Source organism: Crinia signifera, chromosome 7 (assembly GCF_055691185.1).
Source record: "Crinia signifera chromosome 7, ASM5569118v1, whole genome shotgun sequence".
Lineage (NCBI taxonomy): Eukaryota > Metazoa > Chordata > Amphibia > Anura > Myobatrachidae > Crinia > Crinia signifera.
Genome location: NC_139223.1, coordinates 49,353,614 through 49,375,381, shown reverse-complemented (window position 1 = coordinate 49,375,381; position 21,768 = coordinate 49,353,614). Strand labels below are relative to the sequence as shown.

The 21,768-nt window shown below is 45.0% G+C and overlaps 1 pseudogene; it reads right to left on the bottom strand.

Annotated features, from left to right (window-relative positions):
* Positions 1-10,410: 10,410 nt before the first annotated feature.
* LOC146024952 (5S ribosomal RNA) lies at positions 10,411-10,529 on the bottom strand (annotated as a pseudogene).
* Positions 10,530-21,768: the final 11,239 nt, after the last annotated feature.

Here is a 21,768-nt window from a genome sequence, read left to right as displayed (position 1 = left end):
ATAGGATACGACAGGAATCACCATTCAAAAGAATGGTGGTCCCTGATTTACTAAGCAGCCGTATTGATAATACGGCTGCTAATTGACATGAAACAGCCACGAAAATACGGCAGGAAAATACACCTTGATTTGCCTGTCGTATTTGCTTTAAGCCTGCACGGATCAGTCAGATCAGTAAAAAAAATAGAAAAATAAATAAATATTTAAAAAAAAAACGGCCCAGCTCCTTCAGCCTGGTGCTGGTTACAGCTGTGGGGGGGACCCCACGCTGTTTGTTTATTTATTTATTTTTTCTATTTTTTTACACACTGCAGCCTGCACGGATCTGACTAATCCGTGCAGACTGCCTGAAAAATTTGTATAAGCGGCCGTAGATATGTGCAGCTAATACGAATTACTACGACATCGGAGGGTTACAAAGACTTTGCATACGGCTGAACAAGTCGTAGGAAAAATACTAATACGTATTTCTAAGGAATTCATATTAGTAAATTTCCCCCACAATGCCACACAGTAAGGTGCGGCATAAGGTGTACAAGGGTATTACTAAGGTGTAAAACCTTAGCAATACCCTTGTACACCTTATGCCGCACATTAATGATCCTTACACATTATGCCACACATTCCTAATGCCCCATATAGTGCCACACAGTAATGTGACAGAAGCTTTGAGATATTTCATGTACCTCTCTTTTCTGTGAGTAATTTCATGTTTCCCACTACACTTTCCATCATTTTTAATTTGTCCCCTTACAATGAGTTAGTTAATATACCACCCCCCTCCCCCTCTTTTTAAAATGAATTCCCGGGTGCTGACCATTGAAGCTAAGCCAGCCCTAAGCATGTGAAGCATGCCCCTATATTCCAAATGGCCTGGGCATTTTCCTAGTTTCCTTATGCCTGTGGCCATCTCTAAGTTGGTAAGTACTAAGTAGTAGGAACATTTACAGGGACATATATTTCCCAGGGTAAATGTAGGAGTGTTCCTAGAAATGAGGGCTGTATAAGAGATTAGCTAGGGTATGGTATGGCAGATTGCGGATGTTTGTACCATATCGACTAATGCAGGCCTGGCCAACTTGGGGCTCTCCAGATGTGGAAAATTACACATCCCAGCATGCTTTGCCACAGTTCTAGCATTCTATAATAGCAAAACTGTTGCAAGATATGCTGTGACTTGTAGTTTCACAACAGCTGGAGGGCCACAGGTTGACCAGGCCTGCTCTAATGCCATAATTTGGGTAATGACATTATGAATGCCACCTAATTGTGAGGGCGGGATATGCATAGCACGGTTTGTTTGATGGTTATTGGATGGGCCATAGCCAGTGAGATGTGGGATTGGGGAGGGAATGTGATAGGCTGCTTCTTCCCATTGTAATATTCCTAAAGGTTTATTTGTCTTTGCTTCACAGGTGCAGTAACAGCAGGCATTCCAGCAGTAACACCATCTGCTGAAGAAGTTTTACAGGCCCAAAACATACTGGCCCAGTATGGAGACATCATCCCACCAGCCCCCATTAGTAGTAGTACGTATGGTGAGTAGTAATATTACATTTGTATTTATTAGGAGTAAGAAGTAGTTTGCAGTGTTCCCTCGTGGCCGACATCGGCAAGTGTGTATTTACTTGCCGCCCCCCCAAACAACTCTGTTCTATAAATGTTTATACTAATACATTGCTATATATAACTTGGCTGTAAATTAAATGCATTTATTAACCAAATGTGTTTTTCTTGAACAGAAGACAAACTTCTAGACTGTATCGTCTATGGAATTATACCATCACTGATATTGCTTGTACTGATAATGATTTGCATTTGGTAAGTTAATAATATTATACAGATCCTGTTACTGCATTATTGCCTAACTATTATTTACTATATCATCATTAAAGGCATCACTAGGGGGTTGCGGACTACATCCCATTGTCACCCTTCCAGGGGGTGTTTCCGACACTCGGAGCAAGCGGTCCACCTCTCCTTTATACACAGGAAACAGTGCAGTTACATTTGGGTGGGATCTTTTGGAACTAGTATTAAGGGTCCTCTTTCCAGGAATACAATTATTATCTCTAACTAAATTTTCCTTATTTTTTTTACAGCAAACGAAAAAAGAAACAACATGATACAGGTAACAATAGTTAGATATACATAATAACAGCACAGGACTGTCCAGTGGAGGATTTTACCACCAGACAATGGCCCTTATTCTGATCGGTGCGGCCCGATCAGAATATGCGGCCATGACCGTGCAGGCGAATCCCCGCCTTCCATACGGATCGCCACCTCCGTCCGTACGCGGATATGTGGCGATCCGCATGAAAGTGGACGGGGATACGCCTCCTCCGTCTTGGGAGCAGCCCCTGCATTCGATGGTCGCCGAACATCGAATGCAGGGCCGCACGCTCCACTAGGTCCCGCCACCCAAGACCACACGGACACTTGTCCGTGTGAAATCATGTATGGGGGCGGGCAGCTGACATCCGGCGATGTCAGATGGCCGCCCCCTACACACGCGTCACGGCTTCATTACCATGCATACGCCCCGCGTTTGCATGGGAACGCCCATGAAACGCGGGGCGTATGCATAGGGTTATGAGGCTAGGTAGCCCCTCACGCCCCTCTACGCCCCCTGTGCGGCGTGTAAAGAATACGTGCGGCGAAATCGCCTGCACATGCGCAGAGTGACCTCTGCACATGCGCAGACGATAACCATCGGCGGGACGACCGCATGCGGAGAAATCCGCACCGATCAGAATAAGGCCCAATGTGACACTGTGCTCAGTGTTAGTAAAAGACAGATGCAGTTCACCAGTCCAGGCTGTGATAGGCAGAGAGCTGGCTTCCTCTTGGAAGCCACTCCCTGCCTTACAGTGCAGTCCTAGCTGACTTTTATGGGCTGCAGTCATTGCAGTCCATAGAAACTCAGTGTTTGCACATGCTGTTGAATCCTGGAAGCACTCCAGAGGATCAATTCCAATCCCTAAGCAGCGGTCATTTGCTGCTTAGCTAGCGGCATAACACAGATTGGGCGAATGCCCATTCATGAACACATCTCCTCACATGTGGCCGTAAGTCAGTCTAGACTTACCTTTATTTCCGTCAGAGATGGCAGGTGCTGACATCATGTGATGACAGCCGTCCACCCCCCAGCAGGCATCGGCCCGTCTGCATTCCCAGGGGGAACACCCATATAATGTTGGGCATTCCCTGGTCCAGCCCAGTGTCCGCCCCCTCTGGAGCGAACAGCTCGGCAAGTGTGCACATGTGCAAATAGGACCACATGTGGCCCCTTCTGAGTGATACAGAAGTAGGCCCCAGGTGCAGGGGGGCTGGGAGGGGGTTATGGGATGCGGCAATCGCTGCTGTGTCTGTCTGTGTGTAAGATGTACAGTATCGTTATCTCTATGTAGTAAGTTAGACATGAAAGAACGAAAAAAATTCTAAAGTTGTGTCTCCTTTGTCTTCTTCTTTAAGACATAGAAAGAAACATAAGGGAAGAACCCAGTACAAGCACGCTGGTCACCATAACGCGGACCTCAGCCCAAATTGTGCCGTACGAGCAGTGTTCCTGCCCCCACCACCTACACCCTACTCCGCACCACCCACAGCACCTCCTCATCACCACCTCTTTATCGGTGCCACTTATATACAGGTGAATGCAGTGAGAGAGGATTTACAACTTGTGGTGATAACGCTCCATACATAGGGTAAGTGAACTGAAAACATGGATTCGCTATTTACAGTTTCTTTTTTTTTGTTTCAAATGTTTTTATTGAGCCTCAATAAAACAAAATAATAATACAATACATCCAACAAAGGATGGTGACATAGGAGTAATAACAGTGAGGTTCAAATACCATTTTCCTTAACAAATTTACTAAATAGATAAGGGAGGGAACTATCTCCCAATACAGTCGAGAAAATATAGATATATAGAATTGATTATCGATAAATGGGTATGAGAGAATTTCTCTAAACATTAAGTTCGACCTGAATATTCAATCAATACAGTTATCTAGATAAGTAGTATAAAATAAAATAAAAAATAAATAAATAAAAAGAACAGTTTGGTCCTACACTAACATGGTAGATGACCAAGTGATGAATCATGAATCAAAGTACCTGCCCAACAGTCGACCCGGACTGCCGACCCATCCACGGAGAGATTCAGTCAGTATGCAGAGAATAAGGATAGAGAAGACAAATGGTATGGAATAGGAGGAGGGGTGGGGGGATGGAGTGATAAATGAAGCCTGGATAAAATAATGTTTAGGAACTGAATTATAGAGTGATAGGTGTAGCATTCTGTAAGAGTTGGAGGGAATACCATGATGTATTTTGAAAACATCCTTGGATAGCCTGTTTGGTCCGAGAAGGTAGGGTCTGGATGAATTTATTCCAGCAGGCAAATAACTTAGGGGTTAGAAGTTCTTTGTGGAGTGAAGTGTCTAGCCAGTCTGTGGTGAACAGGAAAAGGAGGCGTGAGAGGAGCACAATCAATTATTTATAATTTTTAGGGATATTAGATTGGTCGGCAATATGTCCAAATATGTCCCAAGAGTGAGTGCAGCTAAATGTCAGTTTAAGTGAGTTTGTAGCATAGTTATGTAGTATATGCCAGAAAGACTGTACCTGAGGGCATTGCCAGAGACAATGATATAGATCAGCCTCTGGTGAATGGCATTTAAAACAATCCGACCTTTCTGCTGTGCCCATCAGATAGCAGCGTTTAGGTAAAAGATCTGCTCTGTGAAAATTTGGTACTTATGTAGTATCTGGGCGTCCGATTTAGAAATCGGATCGGATCGCATCGCATCGCATGCGGCCAAATCGTATGCAATGCGATGGTCAAGATTTTTCCATAGGATTCAATGTTAAAATGGTCTGAGTCCATTTTAACATAGAATTCAATGGGAAAAAGGGGTCCTTTTCCTTTCCCCACTATCCAAGTGGGCATGGAGTTGGATATAAACCTGTGGCGAGCATAGCGAGCCACCGAGCCCGAAGCGTGGCGAGCGTAGTGAGCCCCGCGAGGGGACACAGAATACTTTTTAAGAAATATGCGTCGCCTCGCGGGGCTCGCTTCACTCGCCACGCTTCGGGCTCGGTGGCTCGCTGCACTCGCCACGCTATATAAAATCAACTCTATGCCCACTTGGATAGAGGGGAAATGAACAGGACCTTCTTAACATTGAATCCTATGCAAAATCGCATCGAATCGCATCGCATCGCATCTAATTGTATGCCTTAAGGTAAGGCATACAATCACAAAATCGGCAGCCCAGATACTACATAAGTACCGAAAATTTTTATATAACATTTCTTGGTATGAACTGGCTGGGATGAGTTTTATTAAGAAAGTGTCTAAAATGGCTTCGGAGTTAAGAGAGTAGGACTGCGAAGCCCACTTAGTAAGTGCTGGGAGATCTGTATCAGGATCTAGTTCCGGGCGTATACGACCGTATATAGTGGAAATAGAATGTGTTTTAGTGCGAATTACTGAGTCTAATGGATTTGTGATGTCCTGAGGCCGTATTTGGTAAGGATCGATTGTAGGTAGTGGGTAGCTTGGATATAGGAGAATGCATGGCTAGGTAAGAGATTGAACCGTTGCATCGCCTCCTCGAATGTAAGTGGGGTGTTAGAGGTGTTAAGCAAATGTCTTAAACTTGAAATTCCAGAGGACTGCCACATCGTGAAAGGTGATCCGGCTTCCCCCCTCTGAAACTCCAGGTTTCCAATCAAAGAGAGGGACAAGGAACAAAAATGTTGTAGGCCTAAAGATTTTCTTGCACGTCTCCAAGCATAAATAGTAGATGATAATAAGGGATTATCAAATTGAGGTGATTTTAATTGTGATGGGCGTGCATGCAGAAGAAAGCTAAGCGAAAGTGGGGCACATAACTGTGAGTCTAGAGCCGCATCAGTGAAAATGGCAGTGCCATTGACCCAATCTACCGCAAAGCGAAGAATGCAGGCCAGATTATAGTACTTTATATTAGGCAAATTGACACCACCAAGTTGAGTTGTCTGCATCAGCTTATAGAGTCTGATTCTAGGTCTTTTAGAGTTCCAAATAAATTTAGAAAGCATAGAATGGAGTGAAGAAATATCAAACTTAGAAAGCAGAACTGGAGTCATTTGCAGCACATAAAGCAACTTCGGAAAGCTGGCCATTTAAAACAAATTACATCTTCCCAACAGATTTAGTGGCAGGTTCTGCCACAGATTAAGCTCCGTTTGCATCTTAAGGATCACTGGAGTAATCTTATACGTGTATATGTTGTTATGAGGATGGGGTGGCAAAGCCCAGATATGTGATATAGGTGGGGGCCCATCTGAAAGGAAAAGGAGTGGTTCAATCTGATCTCACTTGACCATAGATGGTCAGAGCTTCTGACTTATTAAAGTTAATGGAAAAGCCAGCAAATGAGGAGAAGCGTGTAATGATGTCTATGAGAAAGGGAACATAGTGTTTTGGGTTAGACAAAAAGAGAAGGATGTCATCCGCAAAAGTGATAACCTTTAGTCCTCTGCTGCCTATTGTTATACCGGAAAGGTTGGGGGAGGAAACAATGTGCCTAATAAGTGGTTCAAGTGCTAAATTAAAGAGTAAAGGCGAGAGGGGCAGCCTTGCCTTGTGCCTCGTTCAAGACAAAAGGACAGAGAGGCAATGCCATTGACCATCACTTGGGCTGTTGGGGAAGTGTACATCGCCTGAACTAGCCCCCGGAAAGGTCCACCAAAGAGCTGCCGAGAGAGCACATTATGAAGATGTGACCAGGAGATTTTATCGAAAGCCTTCTTGGCATCTAAATTCATAAGTATGTTATTATGGAGGCTGTGAAGGCGGGTATGCGTTATTGCTGCAATGGCTGCGCGAACGCCCATCACCGACGGTCTACCCTTCACAAAGCCTAACTGGGCAGGCGAGATCAGGCAAGGCAAACATTTTTGTAGACGGTTAGGGTTAGCCATCAATTTGGTTAATATTTTAGTCTTGGTAGATTGGGTGGTAGGATCCCATTAAGGTAGGGTCTTTGCCTGGTTTCAATAGGACTATGATCCTAGCCTCATTAAATCTAAGGGGCATGTCTCCGGTTGTTATTAGATGATTATATAATAATGTCAGCGTGGGCGCAATGTCTCCTTTCAATAATTTGTAGAATTCTGCCCCAAAGCCATCTGGTCCAGGACTTTTGCCGTTGGGCAGGGATTTAATGGTGTTTAAGACCTCCTCCTCCTCCGTGACCGGACGATCTAATAGCTCTCTCTCCTCCTGAGTCAATGTGGGTAGCTCAGTTGCTGCGAGGAATGCCTCACTCTCACGTGAGTCAGAGGGTTCCAGAGAGTAGAGGGAGCTATAGAAATTAGAAAATTTGCTGCAGATCGGTGAGAAGAGTGCCTACATGATCAATGGCCTTGACCCATGTGTGGGAGCGAGGTCCCTTTATCAGGTTTGCTAAGAGTTTCCCTAAATTGTTGCCAAACCTATGTAATTTATTACGATAATAATCATGAGAGGATTGGGCCTGTTGCGTAAGGAAGGTGTCGTATATCTGTTTTGCAGACAGATATTCCTCTCTATGGGTAGGGGTATACTTATAGGTGTTATAGGCCAGGGTCAGTGCAGTACTAAGGGTATTCAGCTGGGAGGTACATTTTTTCCATTTGGAGTGGACGTATGACATAATATGGCCCCTAAGGACCGCTTTTGAGGCATTCCAATATATAGAATGATTGTCAGCTTGAGCTGAATTATCAGTGACAAAATTTAGACCAAGCATGAGTGTGGGTGTGAATAAAACGAAAAGTCTTTCTGTAGAGGGCGAAATATGCGCCAGGGATCAGTAAGACCTAATTGAGAGCAGAAAGGGGAGAGGAGATTAGGAAAAGTTTGAGATCACCCGATCACCAGGTTACCACGATGTGGGGTATCATCAGTAAAACTTGGTCATACCCCATATAAGGCTGTAGGCTTCTTGTAGCGACCCACGCCGCCCTGCAAAAATCTATGCCATCCCCCCCCCCCTCCCCTGAGTCCAGGCAGCACAGTGCTGTGCTGCCCAAACCAGTGACCTCCTCCTCCCTAGCCCCTACATCCTCTACCCGGTGCAGGGAGGAGGAGATGGAGCCCTTGGCCCCACAGCTAGCTAGGTAAGGGAGGAGGGGGAGCCGCCAGGCACCGCTACCACATCGCCCCCGCGTATCGCAAAGGGCAGCTTAACGCAAGAGCTGTCCTTGGCGATAATTATTGCGTGTTAGTACATAAGCGATAAATATCTATGCGGTAGCCGGTGATGTGCGGTGGGGAGGGGCTGCGGATGTTAGTGCATCCCGCCCTAAGAGTGCCAAGGGATCTGCAGAATGTGTGTGTGCTACATAAGAAACTGTTAATAAATAACTATATATATATATATATACATATATTGAAAATGGGTTTTTTTGGTTTCGGAGCGCTGACACCTGCTAATTATCCCTGTTCAGGGATCACTGCTCTCCAGAAAGCAAATTACATAAGCACTTGTCCTTTTCTTTTGGACCGCTGCTCCCCGCTGTGGTGTGGTGCTCTATCCAAAGCACCCAAGATTTTCTACAACGAAAAAAAGGGGGGACAAGGGGGGCGCCCAATAGTGCAGAATCGTTGTTTATTTTTTTTAAAAAGTCAATAAAACGGAGAAACTCCGGTTGTGTTAACTCGTACCAACTTGGTACGAGTTAACACAACCGGAGTTTCTCCGTTTTATTGACTTTTTAAAAAAAATAAACAACGATTCTGCACTATTGGGCGCCCCCCTTGTCCCCCCCTTTTTTTCATATATACATATATATACACATACATACATACTGATTACTATCTATTACTAATGGTTTCATTTTGACATTTTAATAGCAGCTGAAGAGGATGAAGAATCACCATCAGGGACCAGAGTCATTGAGACCATCAGCAAGCCAAAGAATGCCACATACAGGCTTGGGAACCTGAGACAAAGAGACCCACATACAGGCTTGGGAACCTGAGGCAAAGAGACCCACATACAGGCTTGGGAACCTGAGACAAAGAGACCCACATACAGGCTTGGGAACCTAAGACAAAGAGACCCACATACAGGCTTGGGAACCTAAGACAAAGAGACCCACATATAGGCTTGGGAACCTAAGACAAAGAGACCCACATACAGGCTTGGGAACCTGAGACAAAGAGACCCACATACAGGCTTGGGAACCTGAGACAAAGAGACCCACATACAGGCTTGGGAACCTGAGACAAAAGAAACCCATCCCATCCCACTCCCCCTCCCCCTCCCCCCCCCCACCCGTGGCTGTTATTGCATGGCTATCGGGCGTGGCCCCTTGGCGATGGGGTTACCAGTTCTATATGAATTGGTAGTGGAACAGCCACCATGGACCAACGCAATATTCATTTTGTTATTGTTACGTTAGAACAGTGTAAATGTGCTGTGAGACTTGCTGTGAGACAGTGCTGACAACTTTCAGCTTAATTTGCAAAACATCTATTATTCTATATAAATAACTGGGAAATCCATATGAATATGCAGGAAATACAGGGAGTGACAATTATTAGTGGCAGCCCTCAGTGAGATTAGTTCTCCACATTAACCAGAGAACAGTCTCACTTCAGGCAGATGGCAAGGATTTTGGATTGCCAACATATTTGGTGCTCACAATGCCTTTGATATATGTATAATGGAGAACCTGTATTAGGTACAGAGACAGGGCTATAACCAGAATTTGGGGACTTTGTATAGAACCTCCTAGAGTGCAGAAATTGCCCATAGCAACCAAACTTCTACCTATCATTTTATGGAATGTAGTTGATATTTGATTGATAGATAGGTGTTTGGTTGCTGCAGACAACGTCCCCATTCTAGACTTTATACATCTTATGCAGAACCACTATAGCGGTTACTGTCTCCCTGTCATGGTAGCATTTAGGATGACTACAAACTGTTCGCTGATAATCCCGGTTCCCTAGAAGAAAGCATATTTCCTGGTGGAGTCCATAAAGCTTTATCTTTCTAGCACCCGCAAGCAGAGGCGGAAATTAATCCCAGTTTCCTGGATGCAAATTGAAATTTGGTGCCCCTCCCCCTTAACAGTCCAATTTATTTTTTCAATTCAGTCTGCTTTATATGTTTAAATTAATTGTAATTTTTTTTATTATTCAAAAATTGTCTACATTGACTGATGTTAATATTCTTATTGTAAAGTGGCTCACCACTGGCTCTACTACTAGCGCGCTATGGCTGTTGAGCCTGACTAGATGATGGACCTGAAAGGGTTAAAAAAGGTTGTGAAAATAGTTGGTGGGGCATAGTAACAATATTCAGCCGTCTGCAGCATGAATTAGCGCTCACCGGTGGGTGCTATCTCCTAGCCCAAAAAAACCTACAGCACCTGGTGTTCCCATGTGGTCTCCCACCCAAGTACTAACCAGGCCCAACACTGCTTAGCTTCCAAGACCAGACAAGATTGGGCCTATCCAGTGCAGTATGGCTGTATGTGAGACACATGCACTTTTTTGCCCTCTTCTACTTCTATCTACAGGTAAGCTAATAAAAAAGTTTCCTAACTGTATTGGCTTACTGAAAAAAATCATGTGTTGGTAATGTAAAAAGACCTACAGGACATGATATTAGAAGGTGGTCTCAAATTAAACTACTAAAGAGGCTCAACACTGTTTATCTGCCAGTTGGAATTGGGCCTAAACAGTGTGGTAAGTCATATATGGCAAGAAAACGGGCAGGTACATAGAGCAATACTAAAATTAACAAATAGAACAATGAAACCATGAATCGAAGCCTATCAGATACTTTGCGGCTAAGACAATACAACTATTCAGCAAGAAAAAACACATGTTGCAGCAAATATTCAGTAATAACCAAATGCAAGAGCAAACATTAGTAGGCATCCAAGCGCCCAGGGACACCAGACACCACATTCAAGTTTCAGGAATAGAGAAATGAGCCCTGGCCATCCCCAAACACATGAAGGCGAGCCGGGTAAAGCAAAGAGAACTTCATTTTAGAATCAATAAGATGCTTGCAAATAGGAGCAAAGTCCCTGTGTCTAGAAGCCACCAGATTAGAAAAGTCTTGGAAGATGAGAAGACGGTCCCCCTTGTAAGTAATGCTGTCGGTTCTTCTGTAGTGTTCCAAGACTTTAACCTTGTCGGCGTAGTTCAGAATACGCATGATGACTGGGCGGGGTCTACCAGTAGGGTTAGGTCTGTCAGGGCCAATTCTGTGTGCCCTTTCAATCGCCAGTGGTGATCCTTTGAGGTCCAACGCCAGCTGTTCTGGTAACCAGAAAGACAGGAGATCCATGAGTTCATGATCCCGGATTGACTCCGGTATGCCCACCACCCGCAAATTATTACGACGATTACGATTTTCCAAATAGTCTTATTTATCGGATAGGGCATGGATTTCCTTGGAATGCGATGCCACTGTGGTTTGTGCAGCTTGCAGGTCATCCTCGAGGGAGGAGATTCTCTGTTCTGCAGTGTCCAGGCGTTGGGAGTGCTGGGTGAGCTAGGCAAGGGTAGAATCTATAGAAGACTTGAGACCAGCTAGTTTCTCATCCAGCATTGGACCTATGACTGCGGCAATATCAGCTGGTTTCATTTTGGATTATCTGGGTGTATTTGTTGCCTATCTTTTGTTTTGTGAGGTCAGGCGGGTAACAGAACGATCAGAGTCAGAGGAATAACAACACTGGGAGTCAGTAGGTGGGGCCCGGGAGGATCCTGTAGAGGACATTGAGTGTGGTACTAAATATTTTTCCATACATCCGTCCCGGCAGATAGAATTGAGAAATGTAGGCAGCTGCAGGGATTAGCGGGTAGTAAGCTGCAAGCGTTAATAAGAATTGGTTATAGTTCACATTTCACTGGAAGAAACAATAAAGATGTGCAGCAGGGATCCGCAATAGCATCCGAGGCTAGTTGTCTTACAGTTACATTTTACAGCAGTAAGCAATAAAAGTCAGCATTCAGGTGTGCAGTGGGAATATCCATGCTAGGCAGGTCTTGTAAGAGTATTGTACTTTTACATTGCTTTGTATACACAGCACTTCTCCCTAACAGAGGGAGAGAGATGATTTGGACAAGCTGTGTATAGCGAGGGGGGCAGCCTCACAGTGTGTAGGTTCTGGGCAGTGTTATATGTAGAGCAGCAGACAAGTCATACTGGGTCTCAGTGAGGTTTAGGGGGGCAACCCTTAAGTGGGTTACACCTCCCCTGCTCCTAAAAGATATTCAATCCTGTGGTATGGTAGAGGGGGGATCAAGGGGGACAGCCAGGGTGCAGAGCAAATATATATTATTCCCTATGCCCCCACCAAGATGGCTGATGCCCTTACTAGGCAGAATGGTGGGGCAGGGGAGAAGAATATAGCTCCAAGCAGGAGCTCTTACCACAGCGTGCCCAGTCAGAGTAGCCAGAATGTCTGCAGGGTGCGGATCAGGCATGCAGCCGCAGGTCCGGAGCCCAGGTCCCACCTGTGTGTGAGATCCAGGCCGCGGCTCTGGCATCACGTGCAGGACGCCAACTGCCGCCACCCGGAATATAGTCCCCCGGCACCCCAGCTGCTAGCGGGTGGTCTCCAGCGGGGCGGGTGAGGTCGGAGGGGTCTCTGGAGGTCAGCGGGGCATGTTGGTGAGATTTCCGGCGTCGACGCCCGCAACGGAGCCCGATCCCCGGCCTGAAATCGAGTCGCCAGCTTCAGCGCCGCGGATAGGCCGCAATCAGCAGAATCCCTTGGATGGGCTTCCCGACTCCGCTGCCCTCCGCGGTTTGTCTCTCAGGTGGTGAGCAGCCCTGGGGGACCTGCTGTATGTCAGGGATAAAGACTGGGGCATCTAGGGACTCGGTGAGAGCAGGTTTGTGCGGGAGCCCAGGGAAGGTTTGTCTGCTCCTGATGGCTGCCTGGCCACGCCCCTATTTATAGTTTCTTATATAGCGCAGCATATTCTATTGGTTACCATATAATAAGTCACTAAAGTAGTAAGCTGGTCACCAATAGACTCAATTTATAGTAAAACAATCAAACCGCTCAGACAGTAGATTAGGGAGACACAGAATACAGAGAACATGGAATACAGTTATGCAGAGTCAGATATACATTTCTTCTTTACAGACAGGAAATATTCAACATGACCTTATATTACTAGACAGAAACAATCGTATTAAGAATCATTACTTCACCACACAACAGGGAAATTCACTAAAGGGCCTCATACACTACAACAATATGTCTGACCCTGAAGTCGGATGCGATTTCCCTTGAACGCCCCCTGGACCTTGGGGGAAATTTACCAAGAAGGGAGTTCTATTTCATATGGTATGTTGCTATGGGCAACCAATCAGATACTATCCATTATCTTCTAGAATGTGCTACATTGTGATTGGTTACCCATAGCAACATGGCAGGTAAAATAGAACTCCCAAAATCTACCCCAACCTCAGCCTAATGGGGCCTACACATGGAGAGATGTGCGCCAGCGATCTGACCAATGGTAGATCACTCAGCACATAGAGATGTGTCAGCAATGTGTGCTGAGCGATCTGCCAGGGTCAATGTTCTCCAGAGAGACGATCTGACTACATTTATACTGCATGGAGTATAAACCTAGACTGACCATCATTCTTATGGCCCCTACACACGGAGCGATTTTGGGTCATTTTCTATGCAATCTAGTCAAATCAGATCGCTTACAAAATGACCCCCATGTGCAGGCCCCATAACTCTAATCTTAACCTTAAACTTGTAATGTTGACATTGAGACTGTCAACATAATGACTGTTGACATTGTTTTCTGACATGTTCACTGTCAACATAACGCCCAATTCTGACTGTCTATATAACCCCTTCTGCTTATTTAATGGTGCATATTAAGAGCCTTTTTGACTACTACCTTGGTTGTAATCTACACATGTGTCTGTCAGATAGTCACCTCATGTTACCTGACATTTGTCACAATGGAGCGGGAAGAGACGTTTCTCTATATGAAGAATACTGCCAGACAGCGGGACTTTATGCAGCTGCCTTGAGATCTGGGGGGGGCACCCCGAGTCTTCCCATCACAAAATGAAGGATACCTGTGAGGACATCCTTGTTGTACTTCACCCCATTGAGTGTCAACATCTGTGAGAGATGCTCAAAAGAACCACTACAAATGCCAGCGTCGCTCACATTTGTCATATAAATTCACTTGGCACTCAAAGGGTTAATGCGGGTTACGGCTGTGGAGCTTCTACTGCAAAACGCAATAATGAATGGGCAAAAAAAAAACAGAAAAAGGAAAATTCACTGGGAATAATCAGGCGCTTTGACAATGAGCTGATCCTTCAATATACGCAGCTGCCTGGGTGTGAGGGTAGTCACTCCCCACTGGTAGAAAATAAAAAAATACTCGCACAAGGCGAGTTAACCCCTTCCCGACATTTGACGTACATTTACGTCATGGCCGGGATGTACTTCCCGACACATGGCATAAATGTACGTCATGACTTTAAACTGTCACTGCGTCTCGAGACGCAGTGACAGAGGGACGATGTCTGCTGTCCCTGACAGCAGACATGTCCCTGCATGCCCAGGGGGGGCTGCGATGTCGCCCCCCCCGTCGGCGATCGCTGTGATTGGCTGTTCAGTGTGAACAGCCATTCACAGCGTTTTCCTGTGTTACCAGCGAATCAGACGCTCGGTAACACAGGTGTCAATCACCGCCGGGCGTCAGGGGGCATGAGGGGGTCATCGGTGACGATGACACCTCACCCCACCCTCACCCCACCTGCCCCCAAGGCTGTGATTGGTCCGTGGGACCCACGGACCAATCACAGCCAAGGCGCAACATTTAAACTAACGGTGACTGCGCTGCAGACGCCATTCCGGTCTGGAGTAGCGTGCAGAGCGGTCACCGTGCCTATCTGCCGTGATACTGACCTGATCCTTGCTAATACTTACCTGATCCTTGCAAATACCTTACCTGATTACCTGATCACTGCTTGTAGCGTGCTGGACGCTTCCTGGATCTGACTTCTTGGGACTTCCTGCTGCTGCTGCAGTGTGATAGAGAGATAGAGAGAGAGATAGAGAGAGATAGAGAGATAGTGACAGAGAGAGCTATATTTTGTGTCTGCTACCCCCCCTTTTTGGGGGTGCAGGGGTTTTTTATATATATATAGTGCTGCTGCTGCAGTGTCATAGTGATAGATAGTGATAGATAGTGAGAGATAGAGAGATTTGTGTCTGCTACCCCCCCTTTTTGGGGCTGCAGGGTTTTTTTTAATATATATATATATATATATAACTGTCAGTGCTGCTGCAGCAGTGTCATAGAGTGATAGATAGTGATAGATAGTGAGAGATAGAGAGAGATAGTGACAGAGAGTGATAGAGAGTGTATATTTTGTGTCTGCTACCCCCCCTTTTTGGGGGTGCAGGTTTTTTAGTGTCCTAGAGTGATAGATAGTGATAGATAGTGAGAGATAGTGAGAGATAGTGACAGAGAGTGACAGAGAGTGATAGAGAGTGCTAAATTTTGTGTCTGCTGCCCCCGCCTTTTGTGCTGATCACTATATCTGAGGTGATCAGCAACTTTTTGGGGGTGCAGAGGTTTTTTTTTTTTATATATATATATACACCTGTCAGTTGCTGCCAGTTGCACTGTCAGTTGCACCAAAGGTTGTGCACCTGCTGCCCCTCACTGGTAATCAGTGTCGCATCACTGATCACCTTTTTTTTTTTTGTGGGGTCTTTTTTAAAAAAAATTTTTACACACACTGTGATTTTGTGGGTGTCCTGTGGCCACTGTGCGCTGATCAGTGACGTACATCACTGATCAGCTTTTTCGGCACAGGGTTGATCTATTTTTTTTTTTTTTATCAAATTCCTGTTGCCTTTGAGCGCTGTTCAGTGACAGACGTTACTGACCAACATCTGTGCTCAATTTTTGGCGCAGGACCTTTTTTTTTTTTAACCCCTTCAATTTTTTTTTTTTAACCCCTTCAATTTTTTTTTTTTTAACCCCTTCAATTTTTTTTTTGGTATAAAGTATTTTTTTTTTCTGCACTACATACACATTACACACTACATTCCCCCCAGGTTGAAATAAAGTTTGTACCCCCCCCCCCCTACACTATACACGTGTTGAAACATTTCACTACCAGTAACACAAAAATAAAAATGGCATCCCAAATGTCATCCCAAATGTCATCCCAGTCATCCAGAAGAATGTATTCAGCAGAGGAGGCATATGCCATGCTTGCTTCTGACTCTGACTCAGCCAGTGATGCAAGCGGGGAATTTGAAGGATTCGCCTTAAGCTCCTCTTCCTCCTCTGGTGATGAGGGACCCCCTCAAAGACGTCCCCGTAGAGCAGCTGAGACCCCCCCCCCAATAATTGATCTCGTATGGACCCCACCACCAGACAATTTTGAGCCCCAGGTTCCTGAGTTTTTGGCCATGCCAGGAATCCAATTTGATTCCACAGGTCTCAGAGAAATTGACTTTTTCAAATTATTTTTCTCTGATGATTTTATAAATTTAATGGTGGACCAAACTAATTTATATGCCCAGCAGTTTATTGCTCAAAACCCCACGTCATCATTTGCTAGGTGGACCCCTGTAGATGCAGTAGAGATGATGACGTTTTGGGGTCTGGTGTTTCATATGGGCATAGTAAAAAAGCCAGAAATTAGGCAATATTGGAGTACAGATGTTCTGTACAGCACCCCATTTTACCGTATGGCCATGCCCCGGGCTCGATTTGAGACGATCCTTAAAATTTTGCATTACAATGATAATGCACAGTGCCCACCCAGAGATGATCCCACCTTTGACCGGCTATTCAAAGTCAGGCCGGTCATTGATCATTTCAGTGCCAAATTTGAAGACATGTACATCCCAGATAAATTCATTTGCATAGACGAGTCCCTTATACATTTTAAAGGAAGGGTTAAATTCCGCCAGTACCTTCCCAGTAAGAGGGCAAGGTATGGCATAAAAATGTATAAGCTGTGTGAAAGCACCTCAGGGTACACCCACAGGTTTAGGGTATATGAAGGGAAGGATTCAAGAATTGAACCGCCAGAATGCCCCCCCTCCCTCGTAGGTGTTAGTGGAAAAATTGTCTGGGATTTAGTGCACCCCTTCCTGGATAAAGGTTATCACCTCTATGTGGATAACTTTTACACTAGCATCCCCCTGTTTAAGGCCCTTGGTTCAAGAGGTACAGCAGCTTGCGGTACTGTGCGCAAGAACCAAAGAGGCCTCCCAAAAACGCACATTGCCCAAGTACTGAGAAGGGGTGAAAGCAGGGGAATATGCACCGAAAATATGTTGTTGGTCAAATACAAGGACAAGAGGGATGTCCTTATACTGACAACAATTCACGGAGACAGTACCACCTCCGTCCCTGTACGAGGTACCAGTACCCACACCTCAAAACCTAATTGTATCCTGGATTACAATAGGTACATGGGCGGAGTGGATCTTTCAGATCAGGTACTGAAGCCGTACAGTGCCCTGCGGAAAACAAAAATCTGGTACAAGAAGCTGGCCGTGTATATCATCCAGATGGCACTGTATAACGCTTACGTGCTATTCCGTTCTACCGGCCAGAGGGGGACATTTATGCACTTTCAAGAGGAAGTCATAAAGGGCCTAATATTTGGGAACCAGCAGGCAGAGGGCCCCAGTACTTCTAGTACTGGCCCCCGTATTGTACCAGGGCAGCATTTTCCTGATGAAATCCCCTCCACTGGAAAAAAGGGCAGGACACAAAAAGGTGCAAAGTTTGCTATAAAAAGGGAATAAGAAAGCAAACTATTTTCCAGTGTGACACTTGCCCCGACAAACCCGGCCTATGTATAAAGGAGTGTTTTAAAATATACCACACATCTATGGATTATTAGGATCATAATTTCACCGTGCTTCGGGGGTCTTGCTAATGCCACATAGCACCCACCATTCATTCCACCAGAATCTGAGCCGCAAAATCCAAAAATCACTCCTTCCCTTCTGAGTCCTGCCATGCACCCAACTGGTATTTTTTGGTCACATGTGAGGCATTGCCGTACTCGGGAGAAATTGGGGCACAGATTTTGGGGTGCTTTTTCTCCTTCATACCTTTTGAAAATGAAAAATTTTGAGCCAGAACTGCATTTTTGTGTAAAAAAATGTAATTTTTCATTTTCACTGCCCACTTGTATCAAAATTGGTGAAACCCCTGGGGGTTTGAAATGTACACTATACCCCTAGATGAATTCCCTGCGGGGTGTAGTTTGCAAAATGGGGTCACTTGTGGGGGGGTTCCACTGTATTGGTGCTTTGGGGGTCTTGCTAATGCTACATAGCACCCACCATCATTCCACCAGAATTTGTGCTGCAAAATCCAAATATCACTCCTTCCCTTCTGAGTCCTGCCACTTTTTGGTCACACATGAGGCATTGCCGTACTCGGGAGAAATTGGGGCACAGATTTTGGGGTGCTTTTTCTCCTTCATACCTTTTGAAAATGAAAAATTTTGAGCCAGAACTGCATTTTTGTGTAAAAAAATGTAATTTTTCATTTTCACTGCCCACTTGTATCAAAATTGGTGAAACCCCTGGGGGTTTGAAATGTACACTATACCCCTAGATGAATTCCCTGAGGGGTGTAGTTTGCAAAATGGGGTCACTTGTGGGGGGGTTCCACTGTATTGGTGCTTTGGGGGTCTTGCTAATGCGACATAGCACCCACCATCATTCCACCAGAATTTGTGCTGCAAAATCCAAATATCACTCCTTCCCTTCTGAGTCATGCCACTTTTTGGTCACACATGAGGCATTGCCGTACTCGGGAGAAATTGGGGCACAGATTTTGGGGTGCTTTTTCTCCTTCATACCTTCTGAAAATGAAAAATTTTGAGCCAGAACTGCATTTTTGTGTAAAAAAATGTAATTTTTCATTTTCACTGCCCACTTGTATCAAAATTGGTGAAACCCCTGGGGGTTTGAAATGTACACTATACCCCTAGATGAATTCCCTGAGGGGTGTACTTTGCAAAATGGGGTGACTTGTGGGGGGGTTCCACTGTATTGGTGCAACATAGCACCCACCATTCATTCCACCAGAATCTGAGCTGCAAAATCCAAAAATCACTCCTTCCCTTCTGAGTCCTGCCATGCACCCAACTGGTATTTTTTGGTCACATGTGAGGCATTGCCGTACTCGGGAGAAATTGGGGCACAGATTTTGGGGTGCTTTTTCTCCTTCATACCTTTTGAAAATGAAAAATTTTGAGCCAGAACTGCATTTTTGTGTAAAAAAATGTAATTTTTCATTTTCACTGCCCACTTGTATCAAAATTGGTGAAACCCCTGGGGGTTTGAATTGTACACTATACCCCTAGATGAATTCCCTGAGGGGTGTAGTTTGCAAAATGGGGTCACTTGTGGGGGGGTTCCACTGTATTGGTGCTTGGGGGGTCTTGCTAATGCGACATAGCACCCACCAAAATTCCACCAGAATCTGAGCTGCAAAATCCAAAAATCACTCCTTCCCTTCTGAGTCCTGCCATGCACCCAACTGGTATTTTTTGGTCACATGTGAGGCATTGCCGTACTCGGGAGAAATTGGGGCACAGATTTTGGGGTGCTTTTTCTCCTTCATACCTTCTGAAAATGAAAAATTTTGAGCCAGAACTGCATTTTTGTGTAAAAAATGTAATTTTTCATTTTCACTGCCCACTTGTATCAAAATTGGTGAAACCCCTGGGGGTTTGAAATGTACACTATACCCCTAGATGAATTCCCTGAGGGGTGTACTTTGCAAAATGGGGTGACTTGTGGGGGGGTTCCACTGTATTGGTGCTTGGGGGGTCTTGCTAATGCGACATAGCACCCACCAAAATTCCACCAGAATCTGAGCTGCAAAATCCAAAAATCACTCCTTCCCTTCTGAGTCCTGCCATGCACCCAACTGGTATTTTTTGGTCACATGTGAGGCATTGCCGTACTCGGGAGAAATTGGGGCACATATTTTGGGATGCTTTTTCTCCTTCATACCTTTTGAAAATGAAAAATTTTGAGCCAGAACTGCATTTTTGTGTAAAAAAATGTAATTTTTCATTTTCACTGCCCACTTGTATCAAAATTGGTGAAACCCCTGGGGGTTTGAAATGTACACTATACCCCTAGATGAATTCCCTGAGGGGTGTAGTTTGCAAAATGGGGTCACTTGTGGGGGGGTTCCACTGTATTGGTGCTTTGGGGGTCTTGCTAATGCGACATAGCACCCACCATCATTCCACCAGAATTTGTGCTGCAAAATCCAAATATCACTCCTTCCCTTCTGAGTCATGCCACTTTTTGGTCACACATGAGGCATTGCCGTACTCGGGAGAAATTGGGGCACAGATTTTGGGGTGCTTTTTCTCCTTCATACCTTCTGAAAATGAAAAATTTTGAGCCAGAACTGCATTTTTGTGTAAAAAAATGTAATTTTTCATTTTCACTGCCCACTTGTATCAAAATTGGTGAAACCCCTGGGGGTTTGAAATGTACACTATACCCCTAGATGAATTCCCTGAGGGGTGTACTTTGCAAAATGGGGTGACTTGTGGGGGGGTTCCACTGTATTGGTGCAACATAGCACCCACCATTCATTCCACCAGAATCTGAGCTGCAAAATCCAAAAATCACTCCTTCCCTTCTGAGTCCTGCCATGCACCCAACTGGTATTTTTTGGTCACATGTGAGGCATTGCCGTACTCGGGAGAAATTGGGGCACAGATTTTGGGGTGCTTTTTCTCCTTCATACCTTTTGAAAATGAAAAATTTTGAGCCAGAACTGCATTTTTGTGTAAAAAAATATAATTTTTCATTTTCACTGCCCACTTGTATCAAAATTGGTGAAACCCCTGGGGGTTTGAATTGTACACTATACCCCTAGATGAATTCCCTGAGGGGTGTAGTTTGCAAAATGGGGTCACTTGTGGGGGGGTTCCACTGTATTGGTGCTTGGGGGGTCTTGCTAATGCGACATAGCACCCACCAAAATTCCACCAGAATCTGAGCTGCAAAATCCAAAAATCACTCCTTCCCTTCTGAGTCCTGCCATGCACCCAACTGGTATTTTTTGGTCACATGTGAGGCATTGCCGTACTCGGGAGAAATTGGGGCACAGATTTTGGGGTGCTTTTTCTCCTTCATACCTTCTGAAAATGAAAAATTTTGAGCCAGAACTGCATTTTTGTGTAAAAAATGTAATTTTTCATTTTCACTGCCCACTTGTATCAAAATTGGTGAAACCCCTGGGGGTTTGAAATGTACACTATACCCCTAGATGAATTCCCTGAGGGGTGTACTTTGCAAAATGGGGTGACTTGTGGGGGGGTTCCACTGTATTGGTGCTTGGGGGGTCTTGCTAATGCGACATAGCACCCACCAAAATTCCACCAGAATCTGAGCTGCAAAATCCAAAAATCACTCCTTCCCTTCTGAGTCCTGCCATGCACCCAACTGGTATTTTTTGGTCACATGTGAGGCATTGCCGTACTCGGGAGAAATTGGGGCACATATTTTGGGGTGCTTTTTCTCCTTCCTACCTTCTGAAAATGAAAAAATTTGAGCCAGAACTGCATTTTTGTGTAAAAAAATGTAATTTTTCATTTTCACTGCCCACTTGTATCAAAATTGGTGAAACCCCTGGGGGTTTGAAATGTACACTATACCCCTAGATGAATTCCCTGAGGGGTG